Below are 5,588 nucleotides of genomic sequence, written 5' to 3'. Positions count from 1 at the left end.
TTTGGAAAAACTGTTATTCTTATGAAAATATGGCACAGAGATCTGGGTTGAAGTTCTGATTTAGCTGCTGGCATTAATTTCTGTGGTGATGTCAATGTCTATAGTGGAATGAGCATTTAATGTTCCTAAAGTTGTTGGTGAGCTATTTAGGGTTTTTTTTTTACCTTAATGCCCACTCCTCTACCTGCACCTTAATACCATCATCTGACATTTAACAATAGAAGGTCATAACTTAGCCAAAGTTAAGTACTTTTATATCCTATTAAAGCTAATATAGTCATATTCTTAGACAGCCCTCCATTAATATCAATATGTCTTTAAAGTTCTGAACTTTGGCTGGATTGTGTCCAAATGTAGATACTACACTTGATCTTAGCCAAAAAGCCGAGAAGAAATATGTCCAAATGTAGTATCTAAAATCATAGAATCATAGAGTTGGAAGGGACCTCTAGTGTAATCTAGTCCAACTCCCTGCACAATGCAGGAAACCCACAAACACCTCCCCCTAAATTCACAGGATCTTCATTGCTGTCAGATGGTCATCTAGCCTCTGCTTAAAAACCTCCAAGGAAGGAGAGCCCACCACCTCCCGAGGAAGCCTGTTCCACTGATGAATCACTCTAACAGTCAGGAAGTTCTTCCTAATGTTGAGCCAGAAACGCTTTTGATTTAATTTCAACCCATTGGTTCTGGTCCTACCTTCTGGGGCCACAGAAAACAATTCCACATCATCCTCTATATGACAGCCCTTCAAGTACTTGAAGATGGTGATCATATCACCTCTCAGCGCCTCCTCTCCAGGCAAAACATCCCCAGCTCCTTCAACCTTTCCTCATAGGACTTGGTCTCCAGACCCCTCACCATCTTCATTGCCCTCCTCTGGACCCATTCCAGCTTGTCTATATCCTTCTAAAACCATGAATGCTGTGTTAAGTCAGATCCAAGGTTCCTTTGGATTTTTCTTTCAGTACTTCTCATAGAAGCCCTTTAAGTGAGAAGAAGAGGTAAGAAGAGGCATTAGCAGAAGCTAAGGAATGTCCCTTTTAGTACGTGAGAAGATGAGGCTAGGTGACTGGATACAAGGCTGAGGAAGGGTTTTGTATATTAAGATAGACTCCTCCACCTGCACCTTCTGATCTTGGGTTAGTCACAGTTCTCACAGAGCTCTCTCAGTCCCTACTGCACAGGATGTCTGTTGTAGAAAGGGGAAGGGGAATCATGCCCAGTTCTCCCAGATAAGAGTCCGCTCACTTAACCACTACAACAAACTGGTTCTCAAACCCAAAGTTCAGATGCATATGTGGATCTGGAAAGGCTGATACTACTACCTGTCAGTCTTTCATCAGGTACAGGTATTTCAGAAGGATGAATAAATGAACAGATTTAAGAAGGGGTGGTACAGGCAACTTTGGTATTTGTGAAATGTTTATTCTTTTTTGCCATAATACATTAAATTAAAAGTAGGATAATTTCATGTGAGTCTGTTAACAGGAATCTCTGGTTTTCTTGTAAACCTGGATTGTAGTATACTATATCAACATACTAGATCATTCAAAGTGAAGTGTGCCAAAGCCAATTGATTTCATATATCAAGACATGCCTTCTGCATTGGATTGGACTCGTAGAAACATTTAGCCAGGAGCAGGGCTATGATTGGCATGATGGGAGCCTTTTCTCTTGCAGATATTTATGTGGAAATAAAGGGAAAGGAACCAGGCTGGTAGCTACGAGGGGGCCTGTGGGGGCACAGCCCCCTGACTGCTAGGCAGGGCCCCCCTGACTTGAGGCCTCTAACCAGCCTCCAGTGCCTCGGCGGCATCCTTCTCCATTCTGTCATCATCACTGTTGCTTCTGCTTGCTTAGGGGCCGGAAGAATTCTCTGATCCCTCAGCAAGCAGAAACAACTGGGCACTTTCAGAGCCCAGGACTGAAACCTATGCTCTGTGTTGCTTTTGCTTCTTTAGGGGCTGGAAGAAATCTCTGACCCCTCAGCAAGCAGAAACAAGGGGGCACTTTCAGTGCCTAGGACTGAAAGTTAAGCTCAAAGTTGCTTCTGCTTGCTTAGGGGCTGGAGAAATCTCTGACCCCCTCAGCAAGCAGAAACAACAGGGCACTTTCAGCGCCCAGGTCTGAAAGTTAAGCTCCATGTTGGGCTGACGTTGGGCTAGAGGGTGCCTGCAAGAAGAGGCCGTTCTGGCCCTCAATTGGGGTGGCGGGGGTAGAGGGCGGATGGCTCCATTGCAGACAGGCAGGGTAGGGTAGGCTGGCACACACAAGTGGAGGTCCCGGCTGCAGTCCAGGTCTGGGGATCAGTGGAGAGGTGATGTTCGCCTGCAGGGGTTTTCTGGCCTGGTCTCGCTGGCCACCCAAGCCTCGGTTCACCCTCCGACAGGAAGAAATCTGAATTGGAGGTCTTGTAGCCCCAGAAGTCAGTTGCGACTTGGTGGCGCCTTCCACCCCCCCACCCTTTGTCCCGCCGGGCTTGCCTAGCTGGATCATGCTACAGGTAAGGGCAGGAGACTGTGCGGCAGGTATCTAAACCTCTGAGTGGCTCCCCACCAGAGCTGCTGGAAGAGGGGTGGAAAGGGATCCCCTTGGGGCAGCTGTGGGGAGGGGGGAGGCTGTCTGGCAGTGAACTGGCAGCTTTCCTCCTCAGCGGTGGTAGGTAGGGTTGCCAAGTCCAATTCAAGAAATATCTGGGGACTTTGGGGGAGGAGCCAGGAGACTTTGGGGGTGGAGCCAGGAGACATTGGGGCGGAGCCAAGAACAAGGGTGTGACAAGCATAATTGAACTCCAAGAGAGTTCTGGCCATCACATTTAAAGGGACAGCACACTTTTTAAAATGTCTTCCTTCTATAGGAAATAACAAAGAATAGGGGCACCTTCTTTTGGGGCTCATAGAATTGGACCCCCTGGTCCAATCGTTTTGAAACTTGGAGGGTACTTTGGGGAGAGGCACTAGATACTATATTGAAAATTTGGTGCCTCTACCTCAAAAAACAGCTCCCCCAGAGCCCCCAAAACCTCCAGATTAATTCCCCATTATACCCTATGAGAATTGATCTCCACATAGGGAATAATGAAGACGTTTCCCTCTCCTCCTCCCTCCCCCCCCCCCTTTCTGGCAACTGAAGCGAGGGACTGGCCTTTCTACTCACGAGTTGCTGCCAGCTTCTTTACAGCAGCAGTCACACCATCCCAAAGTGGAGCCTTGCAATCAAGCCTCCGGAGGTGCAAAGGCACATGGTCCTTTGCAGGCGGGGCTTCTCTCCTCCCCCCCCCCCCAGCCAGCTGACTGGGCGCGGGAAGCAGCTTGCGAAAAGGAAGAACGGCTGCTGCAACGGGGCTGGGTGGGAAGGGAAGGGAGGAGGAGAAGCATCGGGCATTGGAGTCCGTCAAGACCCGCCTGCGTTCGGCAGCCACCTCCACCCGCTCGCTGGCGAGCCAGCCTCCCTTCTCAAGATTTCCCTTGCCAGGCTCAGCACCTCCTCCCCGGACGACGCAAATGCTCCTTGGCGCCATTCCCCCCTCCTCCCCCCGCTTCCAGAGTTATGGAAAGCGGGAAAAGAGGCTGAAAATCCAGTATTCTCCCGCCAGGGCGGGAGGCTTGGGAAGGCTAGTGGTAGGAGAGAAGGCCATGGAGGTTGGGGCCACTATGTGCCCCCTGAAAAAAATCAGGGCCCTCCAATTCTTCAAATCCTGGCTACGGGTCTGAAAGGAATAGAAATTATGCTGGGCAAAAATCTATTTTTCCACTACAGCCCAACTGAAGGCTACATCTACAGTTGTATCATCCTTTCCCATCTTTCTTCTGTCTCCCCTGTTGTATAAATTTGCTCCTGGTACAGTACAATCCTACTCTAGTAGAGCTGAGTGAAGATATTTCTATCATAAAGAATCTTTATGAGTCCAGGGAACTCTGACCCAAGTCTTTAAAAAGCAGCCCTTAGAAGTCCTCCAGAACAGCATGTATGTCAAGGAAACAGGTTGCACATAGAGCCATATAAAGTCAATTGGGTGGGGTCTGTCTAAAAAGACATCAGGGAAGTTTATAGTGCAATCCTAAGCAGAGTTACTTCAGCCTGAGCCCCCTGATTTCAATGGCCTTTGACTGGTGTCACCCAGCACACGACTGCCCTTTTAGAGATCCTTTAGGCCTCACATTATCCTTGCTATTTTAACATTCTAGGCCAGGAGGCATTTATTGCTCTATCGCTGGGGCACACCAATTCCTGCCTGCCAGATCAGTTCAGCAATATGCCAGTCACTTTTCCAAAAGGCAAGCTCTCTGCTGGTTCCCTGATGTGCTATGTGTTCTAATAATGGCCTGCAAGCACATGGTATGTTTGTATGGCTGGTTGAGCAGAACAAAGCAAAACAGTCAGCCTTGGATTCATTCACTACCTAGTGGTGGCAACCTGCATGCAAAACAATGACCTTGTACAAAGACAGAGAAGGAAGCATCTCACTGAGAAATTCAGGCTAAGTATACAAAAGTAAATTAGAATGGAGATGAGCTGATGTGGATAATACTTAAGATGACTGTGTAGCAAAATGTTACATGGATTTATGTCTGCTCATTTTTATTAGCTTGAACATGTGGCCTGAAAGATTAACTGCATTGATTAATCCAGTGGCCCCTAGAGGCACCATTCTAGCTTGGGCTGGATGGAGGGACAAAATTTTGGTGGGAGTGTATGGGCGTTTTCGCACTGACCTTCAAGTGGTGCGACCACCCTCCTCACGCCGGCGGATCTGCAGGGATTTCGCACCAGAAGCGCCAGCGCACCCAATAGAGCCGGCGACTTCCGTCGCGAAACCAGCTCAAACGGAAACCGCCAAGAAGCAGGAAAATGTTTGAGCTGGTTTCGCGACGGAAGTCGCCGGCTCTTTTGGGTGCGCCGGCGCTTCTGGTGCGAAATCCCTGCAGATCCGCCGGCGTGAGGAGGGTAGTCGCACCACTTGAAGGTGAGTGCGAAAACGCCCTATATGTTTTGAGAGGAGAGACTCACAGCAAGGCTCAAGGCTTGCTCTTCCCATATTCGGGAGTAAATTGCAGGATGAGGTGTTCTACCTCTGAAGAAGCAGGCTACTAGTGCTTCAGAGGTATAACCACTTTTTAGATTTATTTATTTAATTAACTTATATCCTGTTTTTCTTCTCAATGGGGACCCAAAGTGTCTCATTCTCCTCACTTAGGATTGCCAGATCCAGGTTGGAAAACTCCTGGAGATTTGGGGATGGAGCCTGGGGAGGACAGGGACCGCAGTGGGGTACAATGGCATACAGTCCACCCTCCAAAGCAGCCATTTTCTCCAGGGGGACCATAGTCCATAGAATGCTAGAGCATCCCGGGGCAATGCACCCAGCATGATCACATCACTTCCAGATGATGTCATTGTGCTGGGCCTGTTGGGCACTGACAGAGCTCTTTGGGGGGAGGGGGCTCCCCCACTGGCCAATCCTGTGCTGGTGGGTTGAAGGCCCCAAAATTGGGGGAAAGCCCACCCCCAGTGGGAGGGTGGGAACTGTAGCCCAAGATGACCTAGTGAGCTTCCAGGGCATGAGTTGGGATTGGAACCTGGCT

At 49.0% G+C, this 5,588-nt stretch overlaps 1 pseudogene; it reads right to left on the bottom strand.

The window, feature by feature from the left end:
* Positions 1-226: 226 nt before the first annotated feature.
* On the bottom strand, positions 227-396 carry LOC132589192 (U2 spliceosomal RNA; annotated as a pseudogene).
* Between the last annotated feature and the right edge of the window lie 5,192 nt (positions 397-5,588).

This window comes from Heteronotia binoei, chromosome 1, assembly GCF_032191835.1.
Source record: "Heteronotia binoei isolate CCM8104 ecotype False Entrance Well chromosome 1, APGP_CSIRO_Hbin_v1, whole genome shotgun sequence".
Lineage (NCBI taxonomy): Eukaryota > Metazoa > Chordata > Lepidosauria > Squamata > Gekkonidae > Heteronotia > Heteronotia binoei.
The sequence above is the reverse complement of the archived record's forward strand: the minus strand, read 5'-3'. Positions and strand labels throughout refer to the sequence as shown.